This window comes from Dasypus novemcinctus, chromosome X (genome assembly GCF_030445035.2).
Source record: "Dasypus novemcinctus isolate mDasNov1 chromosome X, mDasNov1.1.hap2, whole genome shotgun sequence".
Lineage (NCBI taxonomy): Eukaryota > Metazoa > Chordata > Mammalia > Cingulata > Dasypodidae > Dasypus > Dasypus novemcinctus.
The window spans coordinates 46888534-46909764 of NC_080704.1; the positions used below are offsets into that span (position 1 = coordinate 46888534).

The window sequence follows — 21231 nt, forward strand, 5'->3', positions numbered from 1 at the left end:
GTAATTTTTTTCCTGTTCGGTCTTCACTGTGGAATATGAACATGTAGAAAACAGTCCATGATGTAGTGGATGTTCACTACATCTTAAATAGAGGATCCAAAAGGCCCTTCCGGGTTCAAACACTGAATTGTGCTGATGAGTTGGCAAGAGACGTTATTCTTGTTATATTTAATACGGCCTCGTCACTATGCCGTTCACGCACTTCATGATTTTTCTTTGCTGGGAGGGCTCCTATGGCCAAAGGGTGGTCGATCACAGTTGGGCTATAAGAAATCTCAATGCTTTTAGTTCTGAAGTGGCAGGATCCTGTGAATTGAGGAGCTCAGAGCACTTCCCTTGTAGGGTGGGGAAAGGTCCCTTTTCCATTCCCTACCCCCGCCCCGGGCGGCTGAAGATAGCCACACCTTCCTTCTATCTGCGGGAAGCAGGTGGCGGGGCCCTTGGGACCTAGCACCGCCGCCGCCCCCAGGTACCCGCCCCCTGCGTCACAGGGAGCAGGTCGTTTGCGCCGCCCGGACCCCCAGGTACCACAGCAGCGACCGCCCAGCGCGTGTTCTCGGGCTCTCTTCTTTCTGCCCCCCCTCCCCCCAATAATCCCGGAAAAAGGGAGGTCGGTGACGTCATCATCCGGGCACTTGCCGGCAAGTCCACGGCTCACAATGGAACAAAAACAATCGGCCCGAGTCAAACTCTGAGCGACGCTGCTGCGGCCCGCGCGGTTAACCCCGTCCCTGCCAGTCCCCATCTCCCAGCCCTCTGTTCGGCGTGGCATGCCAGAGCTTCTCAGGCTTCCTCTCCTCCACTTAGGCCCGTCCTCAGGTCACCTCTGCCCTAGAACCGCTTCCAAGTCAAGAGGGATGGACACAGTCCGGTGGCCATAGCATGAAACAGGAGAAGCCGGCCAGGAGAGTCGGTACTTCGTGAACCCCTTTACCGCAGCGTCTCCCCCTTCCCTTCCCCCTCTCCCCCTCCCCTCCCCCCCCGCCCCCCCCCCGCAGCCCTCCGAACTTCGGGCGCCTCAAGCCGAGGCGGCTCCCTAGGCGGCGCGACCCACTCTCCTGGGCTCTACAGACCCTTATCGGAGGGGGTGAAGAGGTAGCAGCTGAGCGAGAGGGGGCTGGGCAGGAGCAGGGGGAGGGCCGCGGGGCGGGGCTCCTGCGGGGCGGGACTTGGAGGGGGCGGGGAACCTCGGGGCTTTGGGCGGCGTTGGGGCTAGTGGGAGTCTGCGCTGCTGTGCTGCTGCCGCCGCCGCCGCTGCTTCTGCTCCTGCTCTTGCTCCTGCCGCCGCCGCCGCCGCCAGTGGCCGAGAGGTTTTCTTTTTTTTTGGTTTGCCGGATCCGCCATATTGAAGAGGACGGGCGTCCGCGGCTGCGGAAGCTAGTCTCCGCCGTCGCCGGAGCCGCAACCTCCCCGTACCCGGCCCGTTTGGGCCTCTGCCGCGCCGAGCCCCTCTCCGCCTCGCTCAGCTCACAGGCCTCGCGGGAGCCCGCCGCTCCCGCCTCTCCCTCCCGGGAGGCGGTCGCCTCAGAGCCCGGGGCTCCTGTCGGCGCCGGGAGCGAGCCGCAGCAAAGCGACCAGGCCCGGAGCGCGGACAGCGGCGGCGACCAAGGGAAGGTGAAGCTGTCGCTGCGGGAGGAGGAGCCGGAGGAGGTGACGCAGGAGAAACGCACCGCCCGGAGTCCGTCTGAGCGCCGCGAGAGCCCCAGCCCGAGGGGAGAAGGGGGAAGAAGAGGGCCGCCACCGGCCGAGGTCCTTTAGGAGAAGGCGTCCGCGGTAACCGCTGCGGCGGGGCGGGCGACTTGGGGAGCGAAAGCCGGAGCCCGTGTGCAACCCGGTCGTCCTCACGCCTGCAGCCCCAAGTCCGGCCGCGGCTGCCGCCTCTGGACAGTTTGTCGCCCGTTACCCCCGGGCCTGGGATGCACCCAGGGTCGGTCTCGTCCCGGGACTGAGCCTGGCCCCCGCCTCCGCGTGTCCTGGTTTTGAGGAGAAGGCGCTCGTGTCGTGCGGTGAGTAGCCACCCGCGCCGAGGCGACGCGCCTTTCCGGGGCCAACAGCTGGATCAGGGTGAGGGGAGGAGGGCGAGGGGGGTGTGCGTGTGCGCGCGCGGTTCCTCCCTCCGCGGCGGCGGGCCGGGCGGGGGACTTCCCCGCTCCCCCTCCTCCGCCCCGGGCCGGGCGGGCGCGCGCGCCGCGCGGGGAGGGGGCGCGCAGGTCGGTGTGGAGCACCGAGCCGGCGTCCCGGGAGCGTGTCTGTGTTTTGGACTGTAAGGGAAAATGGCTGACGGCTCTGTCCCTCCCCCTCCTCCCCCTTCCCGTCCTGTCTGGGGCCGAGTGGGAGGATGGAGACTCCGGGCGCGGCTTGGTGCCCCCACCCCCCATCCGCACCCAGGGAGCGCGTCCCTGTCCGGGGCTCAGCGGTCCCCGGCCTTGCACCCCGGCGTTCCGCGGGTCCGCAGCCGCTCTCTTCTCAGTCTCGTTCCACTTGACACCAAACGCCATTACCGAGGTGGAGTGATTTGGAGCAGTCGAGCTAGGCCCGGGCTACGCCTGGCTATCAGGCCCGACGACTTGTCGGCCTCCCCCCTCCTCCTGCGATAACCCGCAGCTTCTCGGCCTTCTGGTCTGGGAGTCTGAACCGGGTTATCGACCTTCTAGGCTTCCCCCTCCCCTCCCGCAATTTGCTGAGGGCCGAACCGTGAAAGATGTTTTGGTGCAGAAACTGCTTCCAAACTAATTTGAACCTACCACCTTTCTATTTTTAACTGTTTCTGCAAAAAGTCTTAGCATGCGTGAGTTTGCTAGTGATAAAACCTTTTGGTTCTTGTGATGTGGGGCTTCAGGTTTGATAAAGGTTTTTTTTTTTTTCATTCATTGTGAAATATTAAGTTACAGAGTCATGGAGCAGGTGTAGAGATGTTTAGTATTTGTATGGATTTCTTAATTCTGTGGCAACTGGTATTTACACAGGGATTTTTAAGGTCTCCACTGGAACCTGCTTGGATGAAACATTGTTATTTTTTGGAACTTCCATAGTTAAAACATTAACTTGAATTTTCCATAGTGCCTTTTACAGGTGTGTGGAATTTCTTCACCTTGATTTTGAATTTAACTGAATGAGTTGTAGATGTGGGATAGTTACGCTTTATTTTTTTAAGGTAGGAAAAAGGCATTCTTTACTTGGGAACCCATGTGTCTTCCAAATCTATATATAACGTTTGTTTACTTTGACTTTGAAAGGAGAAAAATTGGGGTGCACTGATGAGGGAACTTTTCAGTAGGTATTTAATCCTTTCTTAGAGCTCATTATCTACTCTTAGTGATTATATAGTAAAAACTTATTACCCATGACTAGCGTGGCTTATCTCAATCCATATACTTGAACGTAAAACAAGATTTCGTTTGTCTACTGATTCGGTGGGCTGCCATTTTGGTTTCATCAAATGCCTCCTGCGTTTTTGAAGATTTATGTGTTAAGTATACAAAGCTGTCAACATTTTTCTCAAAAACTCATGTTCATGTACTTTTTCATACTTGTAACTTTCACCATTTCAACTTAATCGTTCCAATGTTTGGGCAGAGTGAAAGCCTGAAGTATTTGGAATTGGTGTTTCAAGGGTGAACTTAGGTTTTTGTAGCTTAGTATTTTTGCTTTCTCTAAATAAAAAGATTTTTGGAGTACACTTTTTTTTCTTCCTTTATTCATTTTTGGCGTGAAGGTTCAACTCTTGTAATTCTTGTTATCTGAATATTCTCATGCTGTTTCTTCCTTTTGTTTGCTGACCTTGGTAGTTTCTGAGAGAAAATTTCGGGCGAGATTAAATAACAGAATGTTACATATGAGAATCTTAAAGTACTTCAGGGAGTAACTTTAAAGGGTAGATTTTACCTTTCACCACATTGTCGGAGTCTGTTGTTAGTGTTCCATAGTTCTCTTACCAATAGAATGCTCAAGTAGGATTTACTTTGAATCTTCTTTCTTCGAGGATCTTTAAATGCATTTTCTGATATCTCAGGAAAGAGAGATTTTCCTATGGCTATCTCCTCAAAGATAATTTTTCTTTGAAATGGTATTCATGCTGCTTATAGGTGTTAAAAATGGGTGTTACCAGTTTGTCGATCATCCAGTTTATTCATTAGTTGAACAAATGCAAGTTTTCTTTTAGGTTATTTTTTAATTTGTAAGATAAACTTAAAATTATTAAAGGAGTTTTGTACTGTTGCTTCAGCTTTTTAATGTTGAAACTAATTGTTTAAATTGTTAAAGCTATTAGAAATATATAGGGTGTGTATATGTATTTGTTAAAGGATTAGTCCTCTTGTAACTCTTGGGCAATAAACTGGGGAAGAAAATCTTATGCTGTGGTTATTGGATGAGTTGATTTTTTTTTCTAAAAAACCGAGTACTATTGATAACCTGCATTATATTTCCCCTCTTGCCTGGTATGTTCTCTGAATCTTGAAGTATTTTTCTTTTTTCCAAATGTTGAGATACTGGTTTTTAGCTTCCTTTTGGTTCTTTTAGGAGCTGTACCTTCAGAAGCCATTTTAAAGTAGAGTCTTACATTAATATTTGAGAAAAAGTTAATAGTGTAGTGGACCTCAACCCTTTAGAACAGGGGTTTTTAACCACTAGGGGTCAGTGAGCTTGAATTGAAATTCAAAAAAACGTTATTCTTGTGGAGACATGTTGGTGCGGGTGTGCTATATTTATTAAATAATGCACAGTATAGTGTGGACTTAAGTAGGGGGTGCGTGGTTTTCAACTGACTGGCAAAGTGGTAAAAGGAACAAAAAGGATTTTAAGAATCCAGCTTTAGAATCACTTGGGGTGTTTTTTGTTTTGTTTTTTTTTTTAAAAGAACACTGAGCCTTGGTCTCACCCTAGACATCATTTGGTCTATGAGGCCTGGGCAAAGGTTTAAAAGCGCTGTGTGGGTGATTCTCATATGCAGAAAGAGGTGAGAACCACTGGATTATTGGTTTTGGCATGCTTTTATAAATCTTTCAGGTGGATAAATATGTAAATATGTTTTTTCTTAAATGTTCTCTTTTATCAGAATAATTGTCATTTATTGAGCATTAATTATGTGCCAGCATTGTGCTAAACATTTTCCATTCGTTGCTTTATGTATTATTTTCATTATATAGATGAGTGGCTGAGGTCTGTCAGGCTCAATCAGTTGTACTTCAACTATTGTGCCACATTAGTGAAATGACACTGATTACTGTTTTTTTAAACATTTAAAACTTTTGAGTTCCTGTACCAGAGGAGCTTGAGGTTTTAGTTTTAAGACTATCAAATCTGCGATTTAGGGAATATCTTGGCCACCGGAGACCTTAAAGCTTTGCAACAAATAAACTTCCCCTTCTATGTCTTGCAACAGTTCAGGGTGATGTTTTAGTTGTTGGGTTTGTTTATGACTAAAATAATGTTAGTCGGCTTAACATTCCTAAAGGTTGCAAAATTGAGGCATTTGTCTTAGTCATATATTTAAATCATCCCCTAAGTGAATATTTAGTATGTGGAGTTCTGTTGTCTCAATTTGAGAATTCTGAGTTTTGCTTAATATCACAAAAGCTTTTCAAAAGTAAGTTAGGATTTAATTTTGCATTTTTGTAGTTATAGTATTGGTTTGGTAAATGTTACAGTGTGAATGAAATAGTAACAAGTGGTATTTTTTCCTTTATTCTCTTGGTTCATTGTGCTTAAATTCATTCTCTGTTGAAAAAGGAAGAGAAAAAGCCAACTCTAGCGTAGAATCTATGACCATTCTTAATGTGGCACGAGATTCTTCCAAGAATTTCTGTTAAATTTTACCATAGAGAATCATAAATTTTATGATAGATCATTAAAGTCTACATGGTTAGGAGGGAAAAAAAACTTTGAAACTTATGACACTTCTCCTTAGGTTATGTTGGGATTTGAAACTATTGTTCAGTTTTTACTGTTGAGTATAAAGTGATGGCCGTTGTAATATCCTTTCAGATGAATCAGGTGTGAAAAAGTACACTGTAAGGATGAGTTATCTTACCTAAGTTTATTCTTCGCATGTGCTTATGCTAGTCCCGTAGACTTCAGTATATTCATATACAGTACATATATTTGGTGGCGAATGGGTACCCATTCATTTGTTTTTAGTCATGGTCTGAAGAAGATTTTCTACTTAAACAGTGTATCAAAATCACCTGTGGGACTTTTTAAAAATGTATTTCCTTAGGTCTTACTCCCTTGAGTCTAATTGAGTAGGTTTGGAGTGGGAAATGGGCCTTAAAAAAAAAAAACTCAGCAGGTGATTCTGAGGTGCAGAGCTAGGGTTTTTTTGTGTTTTTTGCAATTCATTTTTATGAAAGGGGAGATTTAAGACCTTACAAATTTTGTTCTATCATTCGATAGCAGTTTTCTTGAGTTTAGTTTTGTCAGTGACCACCAAAAATTCCAGACTTAAACACAAACATGGAGTGGAAAAAGTTGACGCACGCACACACAGAGAGATACCTTAATTGTTATCACTTATTATCACTTACTGACCACCTTCTCAGAGTTATGATTCCAGCTCTTAATACTGTTGTTAATATCTCTTAAGGCATTAGTTTCGTCTTCATCTATCTGGAAAATATTTACTTGACATCTACCATGTGCCAGGAACTGTTCTAGAGATTTATGTTTCCTAGATGCTTATGCCGAATGAAGTAAGGGGGTTGAGCTGGCTAATCCCTAAAGGTTTTCCTAGCTTTAATTTTCTGTCATTCTTTTATTGTGCCTCATTGAAGGAGACTGCACTAAATTATGAGAAATAACCTTCGTGGTATAAGCCAATGAAATTTTCTTGTTATCTTTCAATTTTTTAAAAGTTAAATACTGTAGAGATCCATTCTCAACTCCAAACTTTTCCAGTGGGTCCCAAATGTCAAGTATAGTAGGAACAGGTTTTTGGGTTTTTTTAGAGTTCTTGCATATTGGCTTTGAAATAGCTATACTTGATGTTTTTAACTAGGGGGCCAGAAACAACATACTCTCCAGTGCCACCCCCTCCTTCTACCATTCCTTTTCTGTATTGAAGGTCTTAATCAGTTTCTCCACCACTTGTGTATTTTTCTCTTTGCTCATTTTATTTTGTTCAAATGCTTTGGTTAGTTTTGTCCTCCAAATTCTCTTTTAGGTTGGTGGCATCCATCTGGTCATACTCAGTACATCCCCAGCACTTAGAAAGTGTCTGGTACATAGGCATGCAGTAACTAATGGTTGAATGAATAGTCATTTCACCATATTATATTCTCTGTATGGTTGTACCTTTCTATTTCTTTCCCTTTTTTCCCCCCTAATTCTCTCCTCTACTTGGAGTGGCTTGACTTGATCTAATGATCTTTTTATGGTGAGCCTGGAAGGGCTCTAGAACGCATCAGAGCCCTCAGGTGGGGAAGATGACCCTAAGAGGTTAAGTAACTTAACCAGGACAGCATGAAGTTCATAGACTACCTGCTGCATGATGCTGTTTCCATATCTAAGAAGTCACATTAATTGCTAAATTATCTGAATTCCATTACCTTTGTAGACAGTTATAAAATTCATGCTTTAGTAATGGATAGTGAGCTTCTTGGCAAAGTCAGGAAATTCTGTCCTTTACCTTTGTGTATTACAAAGCACCTAGAATAATATCTATTTACAATAACAGTTTATTGATTGCATGAATGGTGAAATCTGGGTATTTGCCTTCCAGTACTCAGAATTGTATATACAGAATTTTGTATAATGATGATACAAAATGATTTATAGCACTTTACAGTTAGTTTGTCCTTTCTGTAAGAATGAATCACCTGAGTTTTGAACATGTTGATCAACCATTATCAAAGGAATTGTTTTCCTTTGGAGGATTTTGAGTGGTAGTCTTGGATATTAGATCCTATTCTCTATCAGAGCCTATGTAACAGGGAGGAGAAGAACATTTAAGAAAAAAGGAGTAGGGGAGGTTTCTCTTTTTCTCATCCTTCATGTCCATTTCCTTCCTGCTGACTTTTTGAGTGTTGTAAGGTTGTTGGTAACATCATTCTTTCCTGATCTTTTCTCATAACTAGTTACCTCTGTGAACTTTTAAGTAAGTTTCTTCATTATTAACTTGGACATCAGAGAGCATAGAAATGACTGTATGTTGTTAGACCTATGTTCTACCCATGTTCAGAGTATTTTTTGTCCCTGATCAAGGTAATGAATTTGGACGTGCTTCTTGATAATACCTCCCGAATTCAGAAGCAGGGATTGGCAAACTTTTTCTGTAAAAGGCCAGACAGTAAATATTTTAGGTTTTGTGGGTTGAGGCAAAAACGAGGATATTGGTTGAATTTTTAATTGATGAAATTTAAAATACAATGATTGATTATAATTTTTTTGTAATTCAGGTCTAATGGGAATTCTAAGAATTCTTTTGGGGAGGTATAATATTTTGCTTAATTGGGGTTTAAAGTTAATGCTCCTTATCAAATTGATTGCAAATTCCTGGCTTGTGGGCTACATAGAAACAGCAGGTCGATTTGGTTCCACCAGGGTTGTCTGCCAATCTCTGATTTACAGCACTCATTGTCAAACCTGGAGGGCTTGTTAAAACAGATTGTTGAGCCCCACCCACAGTTTGATTTAGTAATAGTAGGCCTGGAGTGGGGCCCTAGAATATGTATTTTGAACACATTCCCAATTCGGGAACTGCACTTGGAGAATTGCTGGTTTGGAGATTAATTCCAACACATCCTACTTGGGTTTATCACTTGTTTGTCTAATTCTGTTTTGAATCTTTTTTACTTTGTACTTTATTTTAAATTCACCAATTAGATATTGTACCCAGTAACATGGATAGAAGATAAGCAAAACCAGAATTGTCTCTGTGATGTATATACTGGTTAGAATAGGTTTAAAGATTGATTTCCTCAAATTCTTTAGAATTTAGTCTATGAGACAGCACTGTTTTGGAAACACGGACAGTGATGTTCAATACTCATGCTAAAGAAGGGCTAAAGTAGAAAAGAGCATTGTCAAATTAATATAGTGGTCACTAATTTGTTGTCTTGGCATAATGTATATAAATGAGCTCTTCAGAAAACAAGCTTATTTTTAAGTTACTTAAACTATATTTATCATTTGATGGAAAACTTTAACCTAAGGATTTTATATGGCTTCACCCTTAATATATATATTTATTTAAAGGCTTATTTATTTCTCTCCCCTTTCCCCCCTTTGCTCTCTGGGTCCACTTGCTGTGTGTTCTTCTGTGTCTGCTTGTGTTCTTGTCATGCGGCACCGGGCAACTGTTTCGCTTTTTTGGTTGCGTCATCTTGCTGCATTAGCTCTTCCATGTGTGTGGTTCCACTCCTAGGCAGGGCTGTGCTTTTTTGCTGGGGGTGGCTCTCCTTACAGGGCATACTCCTTGTGCACGGCAGCACTGCGCGTGGGCCAGCTCACCACACAGGTCAGGGAGGTCCTGGGTATTGGACCCTGGACCCTCCATATAGTATGCAGATGCTCTATCAGTTGAGCTATCATGCTTTTTATAAGAAAATGTTTGGGAAACATAAGAGAATAAAAGCAAAGAGCAAAACACAAACTTTGCCTCTCCTGATTCCACCATGTAGAAGCATCTTATTAGATAGGTATAGTACCAGCCTTTTTTTTTTCCTTCTGTAAAATTGGTGGGAATACTAGATAAACTTTCTTTTTTCCATTTTAATCACTTGAAAACTTTCCATGGCCCATGTGCAGTGTTGATACGCGCAAGGAGTGCCATGCCACGCAGGGGTGTCCCCTGCGTAGGGGAGTCCCACGCACAAGGAGTGTGCCCCATAAGGAGAGCTACCCAGTGGGAAAGAAAGTGCAGCCCGCCTAAGAATGGCGCCGCCCACATGGAGAAATAACACAACAAGATGACATGGGGGTCCGCGGGGTTTGAACCGCGGACCTCCCATGTGGTAGGCGGACGCCCTATCCAGTGGGCCAATTCTGCTTCCCCCTATTTTCATTTTATCCATTATTTTTCATCTTCATTGATTAGAGTGGTTCACATATACACTAAAAGGCTCTTGGATTAAGTTTTTTTGTTTTTTGTTTTTTAAAGCTTTCTCATTTTTAATGACAGTTATTCTCGCTGTTATTGTCAGTCATTGTTCCCATCTTTTCTGTTTTTAATCTGAACTGGGAAATGAGCTGACAGTGCACATTATGGTTGTGTGTAAATTAAGAGTAAGGATCTTTTACAGGAGCTTTGTGATGAGCTCTAGTTTCTGGTTGGTGGAAGCATTTGCTTCCTATGTCTACACTGTTTGCTTGTTGAAAAATGTTAGTCTTCAACTCTGATATATTTGATTTTTGTGTAGCTTCCACTTCTATACACTATATGATGACAACCCTAAACCTTGTTTATGTCACATTCAGACTTGGCTTTGTTGCAGGGTGTGTTGTCTGCCTGAGAACAGTTTTGTTGAGATTTGTTAACTCTGCACTATTTGTACAGCACTATCTTTTGCATTTATTTGCGAGTTCAGTTATGTGTATTTTGCCCTTTTATAAAAATAAGTGGAAAACAAGTAAAATTGCATCAGCTAGAGGTGTCGCACTTAATGCCATTGAGACAGGAAATTTACTGGATTAGGTTGTGCTTATTCATTATGTTGGTTGACTTTTGTTCAGTGGTGACTGAAACAGGAAATAAAGTAAGGCAAATATGTAATGTTATATGTGAAAGGTGGGGTATAATTAGGGATTTTATAGTATTTTCCTGCACTCTGGGACTGGGGAAAAAACCCTAAGACCATGTGTATCTGTTGTTTGGCTTTGACATATTTGACTTCTTTCACATTTTCAGGAATGTGTTATGTATGAAAGGAAGGTACTGACAATATAGTGTCTGCCTAGACCCTTATGGAAATGAACTACAGAAAATAATCATATTTAATCAGTATATATGTATCTGTTTATTATGTCCTTTGTAGCATATATGTGAATTAGTTAACCACAATATCTGTAGTCTTTTAAAATATATTCTGGATGATATAATATAGTCTACAGGTGGTTATTTTTTCCTTTAAGGTCATTGAGGATTCTTAAGTGTTGATGACTTGGGAACCTTCTGAGTTGGGAGTAGAGGGATTGGGAGGCCAGATAGGGTTGCAGGAGAAACCTAATAAAGTACCTACAGGTGTGTATTCCTTGCCTGATATAAGATGATGATATTACCCAAGCATATAAATGTCAGCTGTCTCAAATTGAATTGCTCTTAATTTGAGGATTGGTTATCCTCAGTGCATCATGGGAAAGGGAATCATGGATTCTTTGTCTTCTTTCAACTATATAGCCACAAGAATCAACGTTCCTCAAGTGTGTCTCCTTTTTTCTTCCTGCTCCCGCTCCCAAGTAGTGCCCCAAACTCTTCATTGCAGTTTTACCAGAATGAGCTCATTTTGACATAATTGCAGCCTACTTTTCCAAGGGTATTTTTTAACTCTCCCATTTAATCAAACTGTCCATAGTTGATATGGATGTTCTAACTTCTCCTGTTTCCATGGTTTTACTCTTGGAGCTCCATCACCCCTTTGTCTAGCCTACAGTGCCTTCATAGTTCACGTGCCATCTTCCTGAAGTATCTTGATTCTCTCTAGTTGGATGTAACTCTGATAGCATTTTTCCTAGCTTCTCTTTTGAAGTTGATGCTTTCTGGTACTTTTTGTTTGTCTTTGTGTTTCTTCAGAAATAGCCCATGGGGAGGTGGCTCTGGGAAGTTTCTTGAGGAGGATAGTTTGGTGGTCTCTAAGTCTTAACTATTCCACCAACTAGTGAGCAAGTTATTTAAACCTCGATGGAATTGTAAAATGAAGGACTTGGACTGGGTGATTGCTGGTTGGTGTGAAAGTAATTGTGGTTTCGCGTTGTTGAAATTGGCCATTTGATATTGGCGTACATTGTTAAATAAATGAGGTTATGTTATACACCATTTTAATGTGAATTTCTCACTTTTTTTTGGTAATGATTATTACTTGCTATTTATTTTATGTTTTAGACTGTGGAAATGATGTTAGACAAAAAGCAAATTCGAGCGGTTTTCTTATTTGCATTCAAAATGGGTCGTAAAGCAATGGAGACAATGCACAAAATCAACAAGGCATTTGGCCCAGGAACTGCTAACGTGCACGTACAGTGCAGGGGTGGTTTAAGAAGGTTTGCAAAGGAGACCAGAGCCTTGAAGATGAGGAGCATAGTGACTGGCCATCAGAAGTTGAGAACGATCATCAAAGCTGATCCTCTTAAACTACAGAAGTTGCTGAAGAACTCAATGTAGACCATCTATGGTTGTTCGGCATTTGAAACAAATTGGAAAGGTGAAAAAGCTCCATAAGTGGGTACCTCATGAGCTGACCGGAAAAAAAAAGTCATTTTGAAGTGTCGTCTTTTATTCTACACAACAACGAATCATTTCTCAATCAGACTGATATGCGACGAAAAGTGGATTTTTATATGACAGCCGGTGGCAACCAGTTCAGTGGTTGGACCTAGAAGAAGCTCCAAAGTACTTCCTAAAGCCAAACTTGAACCAAAAAAATGTTATTGTCGCTATTTGGTGGTCTGCTGTCAGTCTCATCCACTACAGCTTTCTGAATCCCAGCAAAACCATTACATCTGAGATGTATGCTCTGCAAATTGATGAGATGCACCGAAAACTGCAATGCCAGCAGCCAACATTGGTCATCAGAAAGGACCCAATTCTTCTCCACAACAACGCCCGACCACGCTTTGCACAACCAGGGCTTCAAAAGTTGAACGAGTTGGGCTGCGAAGTTTTGCCTCATCTGCCGTATTCACCTGACCTCTCACTAACCAGCTACCACTTTTTCAAGCATCTTGACAACTTTTTGCAGGGAAACCACTTCTACAACCAGCAGGATACAGAAAAATGCTTTCCAAGAGTTCGTCGAATCCCAAAGCATGGATTTTTACACTACAGGAATAAGCAACTTATTTCTTGTTGGCAAAAATGTGTTGCTTGTAATGGTGTCTATTTTGGTTAATAAAGATGCGTTTGAGGGAAGCGGACTTGGCCCAGTGGTTAGGGCATCAGTCTACCATATGGGAGGGCTAAGGTTCAAACCCGGACCTCCTTGACCCGTGTGGAGCTGGCCCATGTGCAGTGCTGATGTGCGCAAGGAGTGCCGTGCCACACAGGGGTGTCCCCGCATAGGGGAGCCCCACGCACAAGGAGTGTGCCCCGTCAGGAGAGCCGCCCAGCACGAAAGAAAGTGCAGCCTGCCCAGGAATGGCGCCGCCCACACGGAGAGCTGTCACAACAAGATGACGCAACAAGAAGTAACACAGATTACCGTGCAGCTGACAACAACAGAAATGGACAAAGAAGAATACGCAGCAAATAGACACGGAGAACAGACAACTGGGGTGAGGGGGGGAAGGGGAGAGAAATAAATAAAATAAATCTTTTTTAAAAAAAAAGATGTGTTTGAGCCTAGTTATAATGATTTAAAATGCATGGTCCAAAACTGCATTTCCTTTTGCACCAACCTGATATCGTCTATGGTCGAATTGAATTCATTAATTTAATACAGTTCTAGGTACAGGGTGATACAAAAATGATTAATCCCCTATTTTCAAGGTTTTCTAAGGTATAAGAGGCCAGACAACATAATTTGTATGAAAATACTATTTTATGGTTTTAAAAATAGTCTGATAATGGAAAAATAAGTCAGTAATCTTATTGTTTAAATAGTTGAAATATCATTTCTTCCTACTTCGGAGGGTTTTTTTCTTTTACATCATTTGTATTTTAAATGAGAATGGGTTAGGTAGTCTTTGGAAGGGTACTGAACTGGTCAGAAGGATTGCAATTCTGGTTCCAGGATTGCAATTCTGGTTCCAAATTTCCCACTTATCAGTGTTACAAGTAAAACCAGGATGTTGGATAAGAGATGACTTAAGCTATGTTTTTTTGTTTTTTTTTTTTATAAGAGTTCTTATATTTCTAACTTCATTGCTGAAAAGGTGAAAAAAACAAACAAAGCAGGAGAGGGTCTAGAGAAGATAAATTTTCAGATGAAGACAATTTAAGAGGTAAAAACAGGTTCAGATTTAGGGAACTGTTGGATTGAAACGTAAAGGGAGGGACAATATATTTGAATGTTCCCTTCTCTTCCTTTCTCCTGTGTGTGTGTGTCTACTGAGGACTTTATCTGCCCATTTTGGGGGGGTGTAGGGGAATTTTATTGGTAAATTGTGCTTGACCAACAGTTTATCATGTGAATTTAGGGACCACAGACTTCATAGCCAGGGGTATAATTTCTTTGCTGGCATAGTAACTTAAAGTTCAGTTAAGTTTTCTTCTGAAGTCTAGGTTAAGTTTTAAGAATATTACTGCTGCTAAAAAGTGATGTAGCCTGCTAAATAAATTAATAATATTTAGGGGAAATTATTTTTTTCTGAATTGAAGATGAAAGTATGCAGATAAATATAGTAGCAGTGATTTCAATGTTTGGCACAGATGGTTTCAGAGAAAATGTTGATAGCTCATTTTTCATCATTGTAAGAAAACTAGTAAAAGAAGCTTATTTTTATTATATTTCTTAGGCCAGCTATTCTTAAACTTCTTGGTTTCAGAACTCCTTCATACTCTTACAGAGGACCACCAAAGAGCTTTTGTTTATGGGGGTTACATATATAGAGATGTTTACTATATTAGAAAGTAAAACTGAGCATTCTTAAAATTTATGTTTAAATCTCTAGTAGTCGGGGTTCTCTAGGGAAACAGAATCGACAGGAGATAAATTATGTCAATATCATGAGGTTGTATTTTTTATTAGGCATTGTCTCCTGTGACTGTGGGGAGGGCAAGTCCAAATTCCGTAGGGCAGGCTGCAAGCTGGGAACCTTTTTTTTTTTTTTTTAGCAAAATTTTTTTGTCTTCTTTTTTAAAGATACATAGATCACACAAAATGTTACATTAAAAAACATAATAGGTTACTATATACGCTGCTTCCCACCCCACCCCCACTCCTCCCACTATTAACGGTGTAGCAGTGCTCCAAAATGTATTCATCAAGCTGGCAACTTTGATGAAAGTTTTCAATGAACTCCCCAGGAGAAGCTGGCCAGCTGAAGTAGAGATGGAAATTCACCCTTCTGGCTGCTGAAATCATCATTTCTTTTAAGGACATTAGCTGACTGGATGAGACTTGTCTCAGTGTTGAAGGCAGTCTCTTCAGTTTATTGTGGATGTGATCAGCCATAAATAGATGCAATCAACTTACTGATGATTTAAGTCTATGAAATATCCTCACAGTAACATTCAAGCCAGTGCTTAGTGGACCAAACAAATGGATACCATAACCTGGCCAAGTTTACACATGAACTTGGTATGAACCCTCACAGTATTTAAAAATAACAAACCCATTGCATGTTAACATATTAACATAATTTTTCATGAAAAACAACTTTTTGAAAAAAAAGAAAAGTGGCATTGCTTTACAGTTTTGCAGATCTGTCATATCTGGCTGATTAGAAGAAATGACAAATAACATCTTATGAAAATAATTTTCATCTTGTGGCCCTCTTGAAAGTGTCAAGAGACCTCAGGTGTCCTTGGGCCATACTTTTTGAGAACCAGTGCCTTGGACAGCCAAGGGAAGTTTGGCTTACATACTATACATTTTGAGTGGCTTACATACTATACATTTTTACTTTTTGAGGTATAATTTACATACAGTAAAGTACGCATCTGAAGTATATAGCTTGATAAACTATTACAAATATATACCTCTTTATAACCACCACTCAGATCAAGATATAGAACATTTCCAGCACCCCAAAAGGCCCTCTCATGACTTTCCCCCTTAGTTCTCCTCCACCCTCCAACAATTTGACCTCTTATCGCACAGTGAATTAGTTACACCTATTTTTACATTTATGTAGATGGAAAAATACAATGTAGTGTCTTGTTTCTGGCTGCTTTTGCTAAGTACAATTCATTCTTTTCAGCTCTGTGTATAGTATTCCATTGTATAAATCATGATTTATTTACCCATTCCACTGTCGATGGACATCTGGGTTTAGTGTTTTCACTCATATAATTCATGAATGTAATTAATGTCTAGGTCTTTTGGTATATACCCAGTAATGGAATTGCTAGATTGTAGGGTATATGTGTATTTAGTTATAGCAAATACTGCCAAATTTCCCAAGGAGTTGATTTAGACTCCACTAGCAGTGTAGTTCGTATTGATCTACTTCCTTTATCAATACTTTTAGCCATTTTGGTGGGAATTTAGCGGTATCTCCTGGCTGCTTAAGCATTTCCCCATGCCTAATGATGTTTAGAATCTTTTCTTACGCTTATTGGTCATTTAGCTGTTTGGTTCTTTTGCTTATCTATAAATTCTGCAGCTTGGCTAGTAAGTAGCTTGAAGTCTTTTGTAGCTCAAAATCATAAGTTGAGTGAATTCTCTAAATAGTTAAAAACAATTTTTTTTTTAATTAGAGAAGTTGTGGGTTTCCAGAAAAATCATGCATAAAATAGAGTTCCTGTGTATCATCCTATTATTAACACCTTGCGTTGGTGTAAACAATTAACAATTGATGAAAGCACATTTTTATAATTGTACTGTTAACTGTAGTTCATAGTTTACATTAGGGTTCCTTGTATGGCTTAAAAAAATTCTAGTAACATGTATGCAACCTAAAATTTCTCCTTTTAACCACATTCAGTTATATAACTCAGTGCTCCTAATTACATTCACAGTATTGTGCTACCACCAGCAACATCTATTACCAAAACTTTTCCATCACCCCAAGCAGAAACTCTGTACCAATTAATGGGGAGCATTAACTCCCCATTCACTACCTCTCTCTACCCTATATTCTAGTTTCTGACTATGAATAATTTTATTCTAGTTATTTCATCAATGAGGTCATATAATATTAGTCCTTATTTCTGACTTATCTCACTTAACTTGGTGTCTTCAAGGTTCAGCCATATTGTTGCATGTACCAGAACTTCATTCCTTTTTACGGCTGAATAATCTTCCATTGTATGTATATCTACCCCACGTTTTGTTTATCCATTCATTTGTTGATGGATTGATTTGCTGGGTTGTTTCCATCTTTTGGCAATTGTAAATAATGCCGCTGTAAACATTTGTATGCAGATATCTTTTGGGAGTCCCTGTTTTCATTTCTTTTAGATCAATACTTGGATGTGGGATTGCCAGTAATTCTATACTGAGCTTTCCGAGGAACCTCCAAATTGTCTTCCACAGTGGCTGCACCATTGTACATTCCCACCAACAATGAATGAACCTATATCTCCACATTCTCTCCAACACTTATTTTTCATTTTTAAAATGGTAACATTCTAGTGGATATGAAATGGTATCTCATTGTAGCTTTGATTTGCATTTCCCTAATAGCTAATGATGTAGAGAATTGTTTCATATACATTTTGGCCATTCGTATCTCTTCTTTGGAGGAATGTCTGTTCAACTCCTTTGCACATTTTTGAAAAGTTTTTTTTTATTGAGTTGTAGGATATCTTTATATATTATGGATATTAAACCCTTATTGGATATGTGGTTTCCAAATACTTTTTCCCATTTTGTAGGTTGTCTTACTTTGATGTGATAGAGGTCCTTTGAGGCATGAAAGTTTTTAATTTTGACATACTCTCGATTACCTATGTTTTCTTTTAAGTTATGTGATTTTAGCCTTCATATTAGGTCATTGTTCTAGTTTTAGCTCATTTTTATATGTGACGTGAAGTAGGTGTGTAACTTCATTCTTTTGCATGTGGATATCCAGTTGTCTAGGCACCATTTTTTGAAGAGACTTTTCTTTCCCAATTGAATGGACTTAGTATACTTGTCAAAAAATCATTTGGCTGTAGATGTATGGGTTTACTTCTAAACTCAGTTTTATTCCATTGGTCTGATATTTCTATGCTTATGCCACTATCACACTGTTCTGATTACTCTAGCCTTGTGGTAAGTTTTGAAATTGAGAAGTGTGAGGTTCAACAATGTTATTTTTTATGATTGTTTTGGCTTTTCAGGGCCCATTTCGATTCCACATGAATTTTTGAGGATTGGCCTTTTCCTTTCTGTAGAAAATGCCATTGGAATTTTGATAGGAATTGCACTGAATCTGTAGATCACTTGGGATAGTATTGACATCTTAATGACCGTCTTTTAATTTACGAACGTAGGATGCCTTTTCATTTATTTAGGGTGTTAATTTCTTTCGGCAATATTTTGTAGTTTGCAGTGTGTTAGTCTTTCCATTGTTAAATTTATTCTTAGTTTTGTTCTTCCAGATGGTATTATAAATGTAATTGTTTTCTTAACTTTTTTTGGATTGTTAGTTGCTGGTGTAGAGAAACATTACTGACTTTAGCATGTTGATCTTGTACCCTGCTACTTTGCTGAACCTAAGTTTATTAGCTCCAGTTACTCTTTTTTTTTTTTTTTTTTTGAGGTATTGGAGATTGAACCCAGGACCTCATACATGGGAATCAGGCACTCAACCACTGAGCTCCATTTGCTCCCCAATGAGAGTTGGTTTATTTATTTAGTTTTTTTTAGGAGGTACTGGGGACTCAACCCGTACCTTGTACATGCGACACTGGTGCTGAACCACTTGAGCTACGTCTACTCCCTCCAATCACTTCTTTGTGGATTCTTTGGGGTTTTCTATGTGATGGGTCATATCATCTGGGACTGAAGATAGTTTTACTTATTCCTTTCCAGTTTGGATGCTTTTTATTTCTTTTTTGTCTGGCCTAGTTGTTCTAGTCAGAACTTTGAGTAAATGTTGGATTTATTCAAAGCAGGGCATCCTTTTCTTAAGGGGAAAGCTTTCAGCTTTCTCTTAGCCTTGGGTTTTTCTTAAATACCCTTTATGATGATGAGGACATTCCTTCTTCCAGTTTTCTGACAGGGTGTTGGATTTTTCAGATGGTTTTCATCCGTTGAGATGATTGTTTCCCTTTGTTCTCTTAATGCAGTATATTACATTGATAGATTTTCTTATTTTTTAAAATTTTAAAAAAATATTTATTTCTCCCCCCCCCCCCCAATTTTCTTATTTTAAACCACCTTTGTATTTCTGAGATAAGTCCCATTTGGTAATGGCTCTCTTTATTGGGGCACACTCCTTGCGCGTGGGGCTCCCCTATGCAAGGGACTCCCACCCCTGCGTGGCACGGCACTTCTTGCACACTTCTTGCACACATCAGCACTGTGTGTGGGCCAGCTCATCACACGGACCAGGAGGCCCTGGCTTTGAACCTTGGACTTGCCATGTGGTAGATGGATGCCATATCCGTTGGGCCAAATCTGCTCCCCCTTGCTTTTTTAGTGCTCCTGCTTCTAATTTTCCATGTTATCTATCACAAAATTGCTGGCTTCTGTTTTAAAAAATATCTACATAATATGAGGAGAAAGTGCCATAATGGTATTTAAATGTTTTATTTTTTAGTATTTTGTAAATAACATTTAAAATTTTTAATGTTGGATCTTTCCATTTTGCTTCCAATTTGTATTCTTTAGAGTCATTTTCATTAACTTCGTATAGCTTCCACTTTTTTTTTTTCTCCTATAGATTCAAATATTAGCCTTCATGGTAGACTGTACAATGTTATTTTGAACTTTTAGGGTTGTTGTCCAAAGACATACAAACTTCAGAGAATACTTTTTCTCTTAGATCCCCTTTAATCTATATGTACAGAACTCTTAAAGAAACAATCTAGATGTCCACTAACTGATGAATGAATAAATAAAATGCATATCCATATATTATGTAGAATATTAATTCAGCAATAAAAAATTAAGCACTGATACATGCTACAACATAGATGAACCTTGACAACAACATACTAAGCGAAAGAAGATAGTCACAGAAGACCCCATATCATTTGATACCATTCATATGAAATGTCCATAATAGTCAAATTCATAGTCAGAAAGTAGAATAGTTGTTGCCTAAAGCTTGTGGGAAGGGTGGAGGGAATGGGGAGCTACTGCTAATGGGTACAGGCTTTCTTTGTATGTTGTTGAAATGTTCTAAAATTGATTATCGTGATGATTTTTTTTTAATTGACTTTTACACTTTAAGATTTGTTGATAGGCGAATTTTATCTCCAGGTTATATATTATAGTAAAAAATGTAGTGAAGATAATTTCATTCACTAAAAGAAATGTCAAATTTTTTGGTTTCCTTTTTCAAATTCCTTTCTACATTTGTGGCTCAACCATTCTTACAGAAGATCCAGGTAAAAGTGCATTCACCAGGTAAATATTCAAACTGTTTATTAATAACCTGCCTTGCCTAAAATACTAACTAAATGAAATAAGATAATTTGCTTTCAGATTTGTTGGACCAGCCTTTCATGATTCGATTAGTAACTTCTATAAGTGCTAATTTTGATAAAGATTGGTAAAAAGCTATTGACATAACCTTAGTTTTTTGCTTTAACTTGTCTTTTCAGTAAAGAGTAGACTGAGGTAGGCATACCTTCTGTGACGTTTGGTATGTGACTTGGGTCTGATATTTTAAGTCAACATTGCTAACTTGTTCGTTAATATGCTGATTTGTTTAGGGAATAAAATTTATTAGGATCTCATATAGTTGGCAGGGGTTTAATAAATAAAATTAATATTTAAGTGAAAATATTTCCTCTTGAAAAGAAACCCAGGAGGGTGTGGTGGGTGTGTACACCATAAATCTCAATATTTGAAGGATTATAGTGTAGAAGATAGTGAACAACTTTTTGTTCCACTTGGCTAAACTATAGCCAGTAGGTCACAGTGACAAGGGAAATAGATTTTTGTCTCGTTATAAGAGAGACCTTTCTTTTGACAGCAATGGGCTTCTCAGTGTTATAACGGAAAATGCTCAAAGAGAGATTAGATGTAAAATATCCTGCATTTGGAGCAGTTAATTTCCAAATCTTAATATCTGAGTACCCCCTCCCATTCTCTGCAAGGCTCTATCCTTCTAATTATTGTTGGTGCACCTTTTATGCTTAAGTTAAATGTTTCTCAAACTTGGGTTTCTTTTCTTTTCATTTTTAATATACTATTTATTTTGGTCTACCTAGGTGATTGCCTTATAATGAACTGGCACACCATTTCAGTACTTACATTGGCTTTGTGTTTTTAATGTATTGGTGCTCTGTTGTAGCACCTGATTTGGGTGATAATGAGAACA

At 40.1% G+C, this 21231-nt stretch overlaps 1 protein-coding gene across 8 annotated transcripts in view; it reads left to right on the forward strand.

The window, feature by feature from the left end:
• Window positions 1-1164: 1164 nt before the first annotated feature.
• Window positions 1165-21231, forward strand: part of USP9X (ubiquitin specific peptidase 9 X-linked) — a 143286-nt gene continuing 123219 nt past the window's right edge. For 2 of the 8 annotated variants that reach the window (XM_058292216.2, XM_058292218.2), the window contains exon 1: window positions 1172-2006. The gene's annotated coding sequence lies outside the window, so the exon portion shown is untranslated. Of the gene's footprint in view, window positions 2007-21231 lie in introns of all 8 variants that reach the window. The other 6 variants (XM_012528543.4, XM_012528546.4, XM_012528544.4 and 3 more) reach the window with 4 other exon arrangements.